A 15897-nucleotide genomic window follows, 5' to 3' on the forward strand; every position below is an offset into this window, starting at 1 on the left:
TTAAAGATACTATACTCAACAATGGAGTGTCATTACGCATTTGAATGTGAACAGCAAAGTTAAGTGTCTGAAAAACAGAGTAGGCAGCCAATACTAAACCTTACTCAAAACCAATCCAAAGCAATTTATCTTGCCAAAAGCCTCTGGAAAATACACAGTATTTTTTTCCATATGACATTCAGGGAAGCTAGAAAGAAACCTGGCTTATGAGAAATTCAAGTACTGAAGCATACTCATGAAACACTCTAAACCTTCTGTATATCTGTTTTACATCCCTTTTCTGGGCAGTATTTGGAAGTAAGATTTCTAAGGCATTAGAACGGTAGACTTGCTAAACTATAGCCCAGGTCTGAAAGCTGAGAAAGTCTTGCCTAAAATGAACGGGAACCTACCCAAGACTTCTAAATCCCACAGTGTTCCAGAGCCAATAGCATTATCACAATACACCTAACACATATTAACAGTCAAATCTTGTTCAGACATCATACAGTTCTCCAGTACATTTTTAGATGACTGAAAAGAGAAATAATTATGTCTCTCTTTTATCTAAGACATCTCGTGGTAAAAGCCCATTAGAGATAGGCTTCTGTGCCCAAGTGCTTTAATCAGATAAAGTAGTGCTCAGTCATGTATGTGCTATGCTTATCTTAGATAATTTCAGAATTTTTTTATAAGGAGTAACACAATTTTGGAGAAAAAAGTTGGAGTATGTCTCTGATCAGCTAAGGTTATGTATTAAAATATTCCACATGCTGACTGTGGGAGACCACCTCGTTGGGCTTAGCTGATTTCACACTCATTCTGAGTGCTGCCAGTGTGACAACTGAGTATCTTGACTTTGTGTTTAGTAGCACCAATGTATGAAACCTTTCTCATCCTTTCAATGTCAACATTTCTAAAGGCATTGGCTTACCACATGTGTATGGATCAATTTTTACACTGGTAGCTATAGTATTTAGAATTCGACAACAGTCTTAAACCAGAGTGAAGTGTTACATTGCCTGTGTCACACGTTGCAGTATAGATTTCATCCAGACTTCTTACGGGATTTTGTCTGGAAAAAAGATGTAGGTATTTATTTTCAGAATGAAATCAAGTGGACAGAGTACTTATGTGACTAAGCTCTAAGTAAGTCTCTTAAGTGACTTTTTCTTTACTAGCTTGCTCATTCCTCTAGATCACATCTGGAGTGGCCATTGATTGTCGGACTTATAGGGTTATGAGACTCATATAGCTATATGTGACCTACCTGGGCACTTCAAATTTGGTCAGTTAGCAACTTAAGTCCTTTGTAGATTGGTACTATGTGGTCATATGTGTAAACTAACCTTCCCAGCTGTTGAGGCCTAACAGTGCAGTGTTGTATTTTATGTGTTTGTTTGTTTGTTTTTGAGGGGGAATGCTCCTCTACCAGCGCCTATGAGGCCACCATTGCCTGCCGCAGTGATGCCATAGAATGTCAGTATTGAGCCTCACCACAACCATACATTGTCCAGCCACGGAACTCATCAGCTTTCGACTGTCCCTGTCCTTAGGGAGGTAGCTGCCCAATAACCCAGGCTGGGGCTGCCCTCTGTTCTTCCTTAGTCTCTGACTTTGAACAATGGAATAGGCCCTGTCTGGCCATGCCCTCCCCTGCTACCCTCCATCCTGGAGATCCCTCTCCATTCCCAGGCTCTGGCATCATGACAGATTTCCATGTATATCACGTTTAATTATAGTTACTAAGGGACTATTTTCTCTTTCCTTAGAGCTTTCCCAATGAAGTCCTAGAACTATGATTTTTTGTTTTAGGGTTTTGGGGGTGTTGTTTTGTTTTGTTGTTTTTTGGGGTTTTTTTTGTTTGTGTTTTTTTTTTTGTTTGTTTGTTTTGCATTAGTTTTCTGTACTATTTTAAATGAATATTCCTCTGATAATCGTATAATTATAGAATCATAAAATGGTTTGGGTTGGAAGGGACCTTAAAGATCACCTAGTTCCAAGCCTCTTGTCATGGGCAGGGACACCCTACCACTCGATCAAGTTGCTCAAAGCCTCATATGCCAGAAGTGACAAAAAGATTTTTGAATAAAATCTTTTGCCTGCACAGAATACATTAACAGGAAGCCATGTCAAGAAGATACACTGACTCAAGCAGAGTAGTGTGTGTAATACATACACAAGAATGGTATAACACAGCAGTTGGATAAATAGCAAATATTTTATTTAAATGCTCAGTCTGGCAGTCAGCAAACTGCCACAAAGTTAGAAGCAGCAGATCTTTGACTCCAAACCAACCTTGATTCCTGATATATTTCAATGGATTTATGTGGAATGAAGCAGACAGAAAGGTCCTAAAGAAAAGAGAAATGCCTCAAAATAACTTAAAGTAATAAAATCGCATATATATTAGGGAACAACCCCGTTTTACATAGATTAACAAGAGAAGAGGAGAGACAAAACATGAATGTGTTTTTAAATCATAAAAAACCTTTTGGAAAGCTTTTCCTTTACAACTTGAATTTACCGGAGTTATAAGCGTTCTGCTAGCTGTGATAAATGAAAATAAATGTCTCTAGTCAGAATTTATCTATTTCTGAATTAATGAATAAATATTCATTTTGTTTAAAATCAACATATTGCTTGAAAAAGAGCTTTTATTTGTAATTATATTTCACAATCTGAGTAAATAAAAAGTTTCTTCTGTCTATACAAATTCTCAACAATCTTACACATTTTTTTTATCGGCCCTGACAAAAGTAGAGGAAGCAAGATTTTTTTTACCCAGTGAAAGTCTATAGAAAAAGTCAGTATAAAATTACATTCAGAGAAGGTAGTATTTTAGAAGCTTATTTGCTATAGCTTAATTATTCTTGACAATGCACAATTACTCTCTACAAAGAATTCAGAGAAAAATATTTTAGGGAAAGAAATACAGATTCAAGGAACAGTGATTTGTATCTAAATACCACTACAAGCTGATTGCATTTATATTTGTCATGTTAGCTCAAGAGGTGATTGATTTTTTGAATGAATTGTAGCAACTAAGGACAAATTCAGAAAGGAAATACAAAATAAGTTAGTGAATAAAAGCTCACATACTGTACGTAGTCATATGGTGGAAAGACATGACTTTGAGGTGTTTTAAAGGTAATTTTATACAGGTGTTTTTCTAGATGTGTATCCCTTTTAATGGGCTGGTTTAAATCAAGTAAAATAAAACAAGAGTTTTGCTATAAGAGTCTGGACATGAACAGATGAACAACCCATGCCTTACCACCTTTGTATCTGGTGCAAATATAGTACGTCATTAGTGTGTTTGTACTCAATGTTTACTACATCCTGGCAAATTTTAGTATGCAAATTTTTGCACTTTGTTTTAAAGTAAGTTTATAATGACAGAATTTGCTTTGAATCTCCTGGAAATGTTCAGCAGAACTATTCACTGATTTGACACAAAATCACAAGAAGAGCAACAGAAGTAAAGAGCGTATCCAGAAAATGGTCAACTCTTATTTTAACAGCACCAGTACATATTTTCAGGCCTTATCCTTACATAATGATCTGTGCAACTGAGTATATGGAAATCTGGCTTATTATGTGCAAACTGCTTTGTTGTTTTTTCTTATTGGTTTTTTTTTTTTTTTATCTACCTCTACATAAACTTAACATTCCATTCCATTAATACCAACCCTTCAGCAGACCTTTGAAAAAATCAACATAATATAATGGGCGCAAACACAACTACTTAGTGAAAACCAAGTTACTCCCTTGTATTAAGAGAGATAGCCAACTACATCCTGGGCTCCATCAACAGAAACAGGGCCAGCAGGTAAAGGGAGGTGATTCTGCCCCTCCAGTCCTGTCCAGTGAGACCCCATCTGGAGTATTGTGTACAGATTCCTCCACAGAAGAAGCATATGGAGCTGTTGGAATGGGTCTAGAGGAGGGCTACAAAGATGATTAGAGGAATGGAGCACCTCCTGTACGAGGACAGGCTGAGAGAGTTGGGGCCATTCAACCTGGAGAGGAGAAGGCTCTGAGGAGGTCTAATATGAACCTTCCAGTACCTGAAGGGGCTACAGGAAAGCTGGAGAGGGACTTTTCACAAAAGCTTGCAGTGATAGCACTGGGTGTAATGGGTATAAACTGGAGAGGGGCAGATTTAAACTAGACATAAGGAAGAATTTCTTCACTGTGAGAGTAGTGAGGCACCGCACAGATTGCTGAGGGCAGTTGTGGATGCCCCATCCCTGGAGATGTTCAAGGCCAGGTTCGATGGGGCCTTGGGAAGCCTGGTCCAGTGGGAGGTATCCCTGCCCATAGCAGGGAGGTTGGTATTGGATTATCTTTGAGGTCCCTTTGAACCCAAACTATTCCATGATTCCATGATTCTATAGCTTATTAATTTCAGTAAGAAAATTGTTGGATAACAACACATTAACAACAAACCCACTTTACATTCTAGCTAAGTAAAACAGATAATCCATAGTTCAGAATACGTTTATGCCACGTTTACAGTTAGTTTTTTTAAATCCTATGCAGTTAAGTTTTCAATTCCTGTAGGCAATAGGAAAAATAGGACAGTTCATCATAATTCTGTCCTTGAAGCAGAGATTGCAGTCCACAATGACAACATGATGAAAAGGCACATTATATCTTTAATAAAATATCTAGTTTCTTAAGTGGCAGAAACATTTCTACAAAATGTCACTATCATCTCTTTTAATAAGTTTTGATGGATTATATCTGTTTCTGAAGACAGCCCACTATATAAATCTGTATTTAAAATTTGTCTTATCATTCCATAGTATTATTCTTGAATAACTATGTCCACCATTTAGTAGGTGACAAAATACCTGATTAGTGTTCAAAATCGAAACTATCACATGATAAAGAAGGATCAGACTTTTTTTGCTCAAAGAACTCACACTGACATTGACTGGATCTGTTCATGATGGAAGATGCTGCTTACTTTCAGCAACAGATCAGAATGATATGGGATTATTAGTAGGGTCACAGTTAATCACTCGTTATCCTCTGATGTTTACAATGACGAAAACCAATTATGAATGACACATCAGGCAACTGAAATTGTGATAATATAGCAAATCTATCATTAGCAATGTGCAATTTGCCTTTGAGCATTACTGGATTGTGTAAGTTTTCACTAAGTTCTACCATTTATTCAAAATAATTACTTCATAACATAACAGTACAAGAGATTATTTTTATTTATCATCTAAGTAAGTCTATAAATGGATGGGTTTTACCCTTGATATTTTGTGCAAAATATAAAGTAATTCTCCACACTCACTTCACTAACATTGAAACACATCTGTAAAAAAGGCGAAATAATAAACACCAACAATTCTGCCTCACATGCCCCTAAATTCTTCGTGTCTAAGTAGCAGGGGACCAAATTGAACCACAACAAATTATTTTTGTTCCTTTTTTCATTTTTGGTCTCAGCTAGATTTGATAGTAGATTTGCAAAACTAGGGATATAAAATCAATAGCCCTTTGGGTATTAAATAAGACAGCAAAACGTTTGCTAACTTATTCACATTATTCCAGATTGGTTTGGCTTGATTTTTTCTACAAGCATGAATTAGATCCTGCTAACAAGAAAGTTTTATCTTAAGCTTACTCCAAGACTGAAAACCTACTTCATCAATTTTTGAGTTTTCTTACAAGACGTTGAATTGATTTCTGTCTTTCATTGTTAAGACAGACAGAAATCAAGAAATAGATTACAAAGGCTGAAATGTAAAATTATGGAGCAATTTGCCATATTGGACAAATAACCTGATTCATAGCCCTTTGAAGGTCTATGGAAATTTATCCAGTCCCTTTAGCAAGTTTTTATCTTTTTGATGAACAAACTGAGAATTTTCTAGAGCACTTGATGAACTGAGAAGAGTCATCATGTTTTTTTCAGGCATGAAGCATATGAAATCTAGAGAGGGTAAGATAACTCAGCTACTACGTGTAAATTTCTCTCTTTGAAGAGAGTTAGGGGGTGATAGAGACTTTTGGATGCTATCTCCCCTGACCTTCAAATAACTGCAGTGCAGCTAAGGTCGGTGTTCATTGGGCAAAAGTTTCTTCTAAATTTAAATACAACAATAAATCACATAGAAATAGGCATAGTAAACCAGATCTGTGGTTCATTGAATCCATTATCTTGTCTCAGTGGCCTGCAGTAGTGGTTTTAAAAGAAAAGCGGCAAGGTACACCATTTATTTCTCAGAAGTGTAGCTTGTAAAAGCTGGCGTTTTCTCTGTGTTCCCCAAAGCATTCTCCTTGACATTTTGAAAGACTGAATAAAGTGCTTGGTACATGCACAAGATCTGTAAAATCCCATTGGCCTTTATTCATACTTTGCAATTAAGGTATAATTAAGCTATTTTCAGTCAAATGCTGATATTAAGCTGAGCTCTTCAGAGCTGACAATACTTCATGGATTATTATTTTTTTTTTTTTACTATTAATAAAATTTCGGAACAGTGAATAAAATAAGATGTTATAGTTGAAGCATGTGGTTGAAGTTAAGGTTCTGCTTTAGGATTTCCTGAAGCCTTCTTACATAATTGTAGTCAAAACGCCATTCCAGTGTTTTTCTGAAACTAACAGTCTGAAAAATTGTTTTAGGTAATTTAAGTCAAATTCCCGTAAGACTTACATTTTTAACAATTATAAATCTTCTGTACATATGCATTTACACCACAGGAAGTACTGCCCTCACTGCAAACCAAATACAACCATGAGAAGAAATATGGACTATTTTCTGCAAGTAGCTATGAACAGATTTCCTACTCTAGTTTTCAGTTTCAAAATCTCGAATGCCGCGGAGGAAGTGGAGCCAGAAACAGTTTGTCTTAAAAAACTTGGATAGCATTTGAAAGTCTGAAAGCAGCTATGGCCTGGAAGAAGGCTGAATAAAATTAAGGTGAGGACTATTATATAAAATTAATCTGAGGTTCTAAGTTGTCTTGTCATTCCCACTTCTTACACTGTTATTTCTTAGAGTATAGCTGGACCTCAAGTTTTTCTATTCTATAATATAATACAATTTTCTGACAACAGAGACTGAATAATTTCATTCACAGTTGCACAAGGAACACTCTTTAGGAAATACTTACAGCAGAAGAGTTTACAGAATTTGCTGCTTTTTTTTCCTTGAGCACCATATACTTTTTCTGTCTCCACTGCAGCTCTTTTTGTAAATTAGAACAAAATAAACAAAGGCTAGGCAATGTATTTTTTGTACTCTTTTCCATGGTCTAACTTTGCTACGGTAGTGATATTCATACAATTATTCCTTCTGTTTCATTTAGAATACTTAGGGTAGTAGCTGCAATTGTGAGGAATTGGAACACTGGCTGCTGTTCTAGCACTTCATTCCTGCATTCACAAACCTTATGGCTTAATAGTATCTGGTTGTAGCAACATGCTTTCTAGTCTATTCTATCACATTCTGTTTTTTGGCTTATATTTTTTTTAAAAAGTGCCCATTTCCAAGTGTGTGACTGTTAGCATCTTGTCCAAAACTCTTAGTTTTATTTCTGTACAGATCATAGCTGACTGCTTTTCAGCACTTGGTGTCTAAGTCCAACAACTGCCAGTTTTACTGATTTGTTGTGTCATGTGTAACTTTCACTGTTGAAAAGCAGTCATTTGGACTGGAGGTAGATAATTCATAATTTAGGACCAAACAGTGAGAAATATTTATCACAGGGTGTAATTGGAGGGTTTTTTTTTTCTTGTTTTCTTTTTGCTTGTGATTTCTTTCTTTTGTTGTTGTTTTTTGACTCTCTAATGCTTTCTACAAAACGTATAACTGAACTGCGAGTCACACTTGTAGGAGAGAATAACTCAGGCACATGATTTCATCAGTGGTCATTGGGCTAGTAATTTATTCTTTCCTGATGGACAAGTACCAAAGTACCTATCCATTTCCAAATACATTCTAGACAAGATGGCATTTGGTTACCCTTGGAACCCACCTATTGTCAGGCATAAAATTTCGCTCTAGAATTCTTTGTAACACCATCAGGTCTTCCTTAAGTTGCCCACTGAGTTATATTTAGATGGAAAAATTGAGATAACTTTTTACTTTGCAATTATTGTTTTCTTTTTTTCTTCTTAATATATAAATATGAATTTTAAAGATGAGAGTACTTTTGCTTGGACTGTTTTTCCATTCCTGTTTGTTTCTAAGTGAAGGATTTAAATTCCAGTGTCCTCTCATACGTTGGAGAGGTGGTATTTTGAAGCAAATATACTTTAATAGAAGGAATAAGAAGGGCAAAGTTTAATCATTTGTTATACAAGTAGAAAGTAATTGTTAAATTTATAGTGTTTTATACAAAATAGGCTGTCTATAAAAATAATGAATATCTATACCTTCAAATCAGAAATCAGACTCAAGACTTATACTGAGGACTGACATCAAGGTAAGTAACTATTAAAAGCTTAAATCTTTCAACTTGTTTTCAACATACTTAGTTGAAGTGGCTACCTGATCATACATTAATTTTGTGACATAATTCTGTTTTTCTCATTTCCCTCTGATGTCTGAGACACTCAGGTTAGATATGGTTTTAATGTCTATTACCAAAGAAAATAATAATAATAAAAAAAAATGCTAGATTTTCCCTTTTCCTAATCCTGCATGACTTTCAAAGGACACAGGCAAGATTTTCTTTAAGATTTATCTTTGAAACTTAGAGGAATATCTTGGTAATGTGCAAACATATAGGAAAAAAAAATGTGGAGCCTGTCTGCTGGCAGTTAGCACCAAAGCTCTGACTGCTTTCAAAAGTGTGGTATATGATCAAGTATTGTGGATACCTGTTTTACAGAAGTGTGTGTGGTAAAGAGAGAGGCTGGGCAGGAACCACTGCTAAGGAAATGCAGTGAAACGCAACATACGTCAAATCATGCTAGTTATTTTCTTTTAATGGAAACTTGAAAAGGAACCGCATTACAGATGTATAAGAAGAGGCTCAGCTGATCACCTCTCCTCTACACTGTGGACTAAAAATACATGCAGAAGACAAAGAATATAAACAAAAAAGAAGCCTTGGATCTGGATTTTTTCTTTGTCCCTTAACCTGCCTTTGTCCCAGTCCACAAGAATTTGTAAAAGTAAACTTAGACAAATAAAGGCTAAAAATTTGAAATTCAGATATTTTAGAAAGTGATTCAGGTCAGGCATATATGTTTCTGTTAATTATTTCCAATACTACCTTTGAAAACACTTCAGGGATAGTAATGAATTTTTGGAGACCCTAAAGAAGATGCAGTAGTAAAACTACAGGATACTTTAAATTCTAGGCAACAGTTTCTGGAAACAAAAAGAAAACATGTCCATCACATGTACTGTAATGGACATTACAAAATTTCTCAAAATAGTGACCCACGGATAACATTGCTGTTGTAATTCTAACATCATAGCGTAAATCGATCATTTATATTAATTTAGAGAACTACTGAAATGACGGTATCACAAAAGTCTGGTCAATGAACTAGAGTTCATATTCATTTACTACTTCTGATTCTCTAGGGAGCAGTGGTGGCAGGGCACTGCTTTACACTCCTTTGATGTCTCATGGTAGGCTGCTCAGAAGCAGTTTTGATGGTATGAAAGAAGGAAGGTTTTTATAGACTGCAGCCACAGAAAGTCTGTAGCCTCCATGCAGGGAAACATGTCAAAGAAGAATGCAAGAGCTATCCAGGTGAATACATGATAAAAAACCCCTTGAGGGATCTCCTTAAATAAGATACCAGTTCACCAAACCTATTCTTTTTAGGTCATTAGCTCTAGAACCTAAACTTAATCAAAATTTCTGCAAATGTAGAGATGTCTTTATCACTTCTTGCAGTCAACTTGAAGATAACGTTCAAACAGTAACATTACAGCAGTGATTTTAGAAGAATTTTATGATGGATAAAAGAGCAAAACTATGTGACATACAATTTTTTCATTAAGCCATCCCTATTTAAACAATTTCCTCTTTGGTTTAAAAAAATATATATGAATTTGTACCAATTAATAATTGAAGAGCTTAATATTCATAGCATCTCTAACACACACATAGACTGCTTTGGTCTTTGCAGCAAATAAGATGACATTACATATCCATGTTGGACTGTAATTGGATATCTGTGCAGTCTCACAGGAATTCCAAAGTATGCTATTTACATATTTATCTGGCAGTACAGCACAGGGTTGAAAGGATAGTAATATTGTTTTAATTTTGAGCTGAAGTGTGTTACATGATCTAGTTGATACTGCATTATACTTATTCCTAAGTAAAACTGTATTTCAGTGGAAACCACCAATCTAACCACTTTCCTCTATGTTAGAAGTTGGGGAACTTAAACATTACTCTTGTCATACTCTCGTCATAAATTTGTATATTTGAAATTATTTTTTGCTGTCACTTCTTTTTCTCGCTTTAAAGGAACAACAATAGAGTATCCAGCTTTCTCCTATAGTTCAGCTATTCTAATTTCTTAAAATACAAGAGGAGGGGAAAAAGCAGAACAATTAGTAGTTCAAACAGTCAGAGATATTTTTTGGCTTTGTGGCTTGTTTGTGTTTTACATTCTAAATGAAGAGCAATCAGCAGTAATGCTAAGAAAGGCTATGAACAATAAATAAATAAATCCTTTAAAATACATTACAAACTATAATTTGTTTACCATTCATTTTCAATTCTTTGATTTCTTCAGTGAGAAGAATAGTAGTTCACCGGAAGTGGAGGCACACTTCCAGTGGGGAGAAGAATGAGCGTTTTAGGTTTTGTCCAGAACTTTAATATATGTGATTCTATTTCATGTCACTAAAGCATTCTGAGAATAGGCCATCTCAAAAGCACTAGATTTTTTCTTCATCTTTATAAAACATTAATTCAATCTTCTGCTTTCATTGCATGACTAATTGAAAGCAAAGGATATGTGAGACAAGAAGCCAATATTGCATCATGTTTAAGAAAGGATCTATGGGTGATCCTTTAATCTAAACAACCATAAGATTAAGTTCAGTAATGGGTAAAACTGCTGGAAATGTGAGTCACTCAAGAGATGGGAGACAGATATAGAACTATAATTTGATTAAAAATAGCAACTGTATATGTACAAAAGGAAGAGGTAAAAGGTACGACTTTTCAATGAATAACCAAAGAATTACTTAAGGAAAATGCATGTATAGATTTCATTCTAATTTTCATACAGTTCTTCACAAAATGTATCTTGATATTTCTTAATGTATATACTATTTATACATTCTGTATTCATTCCTAACATAACAACATGTTTTTTAAATGCATATATTCTCTTTGAAGGGGGAAAAATTAGTAGAGAAGTTTCCCATTCAGGAGCCAAGATGATCATAGAACACATTTCTTATGATATAAGAGCTGTCCTGTCCTTCATGATGAGTGGAAATAACAGTGTCTTTTAAAGGCATTTGACATTTAAAAACTTGCATTTCCTGATTTAGATTTCAGCATAAGACAGGGCATACGAATCAAGTATTAATAGTTGGGTGTTCCTTCAAAACATAAAATAATAGTAACACAGTGCATCACATAATATTTTCTTGTTTATTGTTCTGTAGGCATATTCAGCATTCAAACAGGCTTCCTTTTGCTGACATAGCTTTTGCTTTAACTCTGTGTATACTAACAGTGTGTTTGGAAGACAACAGCCTCAGATTATGAAACTGCCATTTTGGTGAGCGTAACTGGAAGAATTTAAGGTAAAAAAACTTTCAATGTACTATCCCAAGATACTTTCTTCTAATAATACAATTTTATATACCCTTTCCATAATATATTCTGTTACAAAAAAAGAATCTCTCAGTGCTTTTAACTCTGCAACTGCTCTTTTTGTATACAGTCCTTTCCCATGGACATTCTCTACAAATCTTCTTGCATCTTTCAAGACAAGGTGTAGCTGAGGTCAGTCACTCCTTTCCTGGCAGAAGGTGTTTTACCTTCAATAAACTGCTCTACACTATAAATCAATAAAAATTAAGATTTCTCATGAACATATTTTTTTTTTTAAAATGGCAGGAAAAGTCAGTTACACTGCAGAGTGGAAAGACAGAAGGCAGAGGACTAATAAATTAAGTACTAAAAGATTGAAAAAAAAGGTGCAGTGCTGGAGAGAGATTACTCTTTGAATGTGTCGGTAGGTATGTTTAACTCCTCATTTTCTTGTTTACTGCTATCCCTAACAACCTGTGAACATCAAAAATATTTTTTTAAAAAGTCTTACAGCAACAAGGAAAAGGAAATAAAATGAAAAAAAATTAGACAGAAAGAGTATAATTATAGATAAACCTTATGGGGTTTTTTTCTCTTTTTTTTTTTTTTTTTTTTTTTTTTTTTTTTTTACAGACAAGGGTTGATTTGTAGAATTTAGTTTGATATAGGACAATTCCCTCATTCTATGTGTCCTCTGGCACTCACAGTGGCTAAAGGAGCTGGCCAGAATCTTACAGGGGCTCACAGCCTGGAAGGTCAACCTTATCCTGGGTTGCATCAAAAGAAATGTGGCCAACAGGTTGAGGGAGGTGATTCTGTCCTTTTACTCTACTCTGGTGAGACCCTGCCTGGAGCATCGAGACTCTGAAGGCCTCAGTACAAGAAAGAAGTGGATGTGTTGGAGTAGGTCCAGAGGTGGGCCACAAAAGTGATCAGAGGGATCACCTCTCCTGTGAGTAAAAACTAAGAGAGTTGGAGATGTTAAGCCTGGAGAAGAGGAACATCCAGGGAGACCCTAGCAGCCTTTCAGTACTTAAAGCAACTTATGGGGAAGATGGGGACAGACTTTTTAGCAGGGCCTGTTGCAATTACAGAAGGGGTAATGGTTTCAAACTAGAAGAGGGTAGACTAGGTATGAAGACCTTTTTATGATGAGGGTGGTAAAACAGTGGAAGAGGTTGGCAATGAATGTCCCATCCCTTGAAACATTCAAGGTCAGTTGGATGGGGGTCTCAGCGACCTGATCTAATTGAAGATGTCCGTATTCTAAGATTCTATAAGAAGACAGGAAGTATGCGGACAGTATACAGATGTAACAGTAGCTTGAATGAAATATTGCACTGAAGATGATTAAAAACAAGACTGAAGATATTTATTGAGTGCTGTCTTTAAAATCAGACATCATTACCTTGAAAATGCACAAGCCACAGTTTAAGTATAACGTTAGTAAATTGTTATTTGGGAAGACTGAAGGGAGTCTTTTCACCTCTAGAAACACTATGTCAACTTATGAATTCATTCACATACACACCAATATACATACATACAAATATAAATACATAAATAATTTATAAGATTAAACATATATACATTTTATGTGATTACACATATACACATATTTGCTTATAAACATAAAGTTTAGTACTTATGTTTATTTCTAAACCAAGTTCTGAAGCTCTCTTTTCCCCCTTATTTTTCTTCCTCTCTATTTTTACAAACAATAGCTTGTCACATACTCTCCACCCTCTGGGAAGCAATGCTCATTTTTATCAATCGTTCAGATTGATAAAACAAAGCAATAATAGTTCTTGCAGTATGGCACATGTAATACAATATGGCTAACATGCTTCCTTTAATAAAGTCTACCATTATTAAGGCAGCTCTTACTCTTTCATCAGGTCACATTCAGATTGCTAACATGCTAATGAATGATAATACCACGGCAGAGACTAATGATGAATATACTTTTTAAAAAATCTTCTAGCTACTTCGTAAGTGTTTTGTCTGGGATAGAGGTAGTTTTCTTTATAGTCACTCATAAAGGGTTATCTTTTGATTTGTGACCAAAACACTGTTAATAACACTGATGTTTTGGCTGTCACTGAGCAGTGACTACACAGTATAAAGGCCTTTTTTCTTTCTCACACTGCCCTGCCAGCAGGTCAGATGACCCCAATTCACCAAAGGGAGATTCCAGTCCGTATGATGTTGTACTCCACAACAAGACCTGAGGGAAGAGGAAGAGGGGATGTTCAGTGCTATGGCATTTTTCTTCCCCAGTAACCATCATAAGTGATGAAGCATTGCTTTGCAGGGGATGGCTAAACATCCACCTGCCTACAGGAAGCAGTGAATGAATTTCTTACTTTGCTTTGCTTGAGTACATAGCTTTTGCCTTACTTAGTTTTCTTTATCTTAACCCACGAATTTTTGCACTTTTACCCTCCTGACTCTTTTCCGTAGCCCACACAGTAGTTAACACACAGTATGTTTCTATAATAATGTTATTGGGTTGTGCAATTAAAATAAATAGAATCTGTTAATCAATATTTTTTTCACCTTGAAAACAAGCATTAGTGCCACAACTATGGCACAGATGTAACTTCCAGATGATATGATGCCCTGTAAAGATGTGAAGTCAGGAAATTCTCCTAAGGCACAAAATCTCTCATGGTGTTATCAAGCAGATTTTATCAACAATTCTTTTGTATTTTTCATTGAAGAAATTAACTTTCTGTGAATTTACACAAAATTGGAACCTGTTTGTTAGTATTGTTTTCTTTGTTTACTAGTTCGAGTAAAACAAACTGTTGTACTTTTAATATATCTGCTAATTATATGTCTACGCCATACATAATATAAAGGTCTGAGTATCTGGGTTTTCACATCTTCAACATGTTGCCTCTTCTCAAAATCGTGTCTATGAGATGTCTAAGTAACTTAGTCTACCTCTATTGATCTACTTTGGGTGATGTTTGGAGATATTTCTCAAAGCAATACTATGAATTGTGTACTCAACTTCTACTAGTCTTGGGGTACTGGGAATTCTAAACACATCTGTTATCTTTCTACAAAATTATTCTCTTTTTAGTGGGTTTATAGTTGAAAAAGGAGGATTAATTAACACATCAAGACGTGAAAGGGGTTAAAATTCAGGAAAAGCTGGCATATGAATTTGCAACTGTTGCAAGAAAATTCAGAACTCTTGTGTTGTAAACATTAAAAAAAAAAGTGCAATTGTGTGCAACTACCAGTCCAAATATCGACTTTTAAAATTCTGCCATGGGGACACTGAAATACCGAATACTTTGTCCTGAGATCTATCTTCTGTACAGTTTTTATGTTTTACTTAAGACAGTAGGAAGAGAAAATTACCAAAATGAAAGTATGGGCAATCCCTTAGATAGTATTTAATTTGTAGGCTTAAAGGAAATAACAACAATGATTTCAAAAAAGGTATGTTGCACATCTGCACAAAGCAGTGCATGCTGCAGTGAAAGAGACCTTCTGCAAGAGACAGGGAGGAAAGAGTGAGCCAAGGAATTGCTCAAATAACGATAGTTACAAGTGTGCTTTCCTAGCCACAAAGCTAGCAATGGTTCATTTTCTCACAAAAGAAGAAGGAAACCTGCTCAGTGTTAACAGAGTGGTTGGAATAAGGTAAATGTGCTGCTAACTGACTGAGTGACCTGACTTTGCTGACTTCTGCCAATATTATAGGGAAAGAGTCTGAAAGCAGCTGGAAAACAATCTTATGTACTATATGTAAACTAGACCTTCATGTTATATATTATTTGATCTTCATAATTTTGGCTGACTTTAAATCCTTCATAGAATGTTTCCTTCTAATTTACTATGCAGCCTGCCTAGTAATGAGAGACTCTTAAAAAATATAATAAAGTTTACTGAGATGAATCTGAAAATGTTTCACATTCTCTTCAGATACAGCAAAATGAATATGCATAAATATAAGTACAGACACACACACACATCCCCCGCCCCACCTTCCCCATACATATACATAAGTACTTACAGATGGGCTTGAAAACCGACTATAGAACCAAGACCTGAACATTGTTTTTTAGTCAAGTTACTAAGATTCACTATACTACCCACTGTCAGCTTTAGGGAATAAATA

The sequence above is a fragment of the Cuculus canorus genome, chromosome Z, assembly GCF_017976375.1.
Source record: "Cuculus canorus isolate bCucCan1 chromosome Z, bCucCan1.pri, whole genome shotgun sequence".
In the NCBI taxonomy this organism is placed as follows: Eukaryota; Metazoa; Chordata; class Aves; order Cuculiformes; family Cuculidae; genus Cuculus; species Cuculus canorus.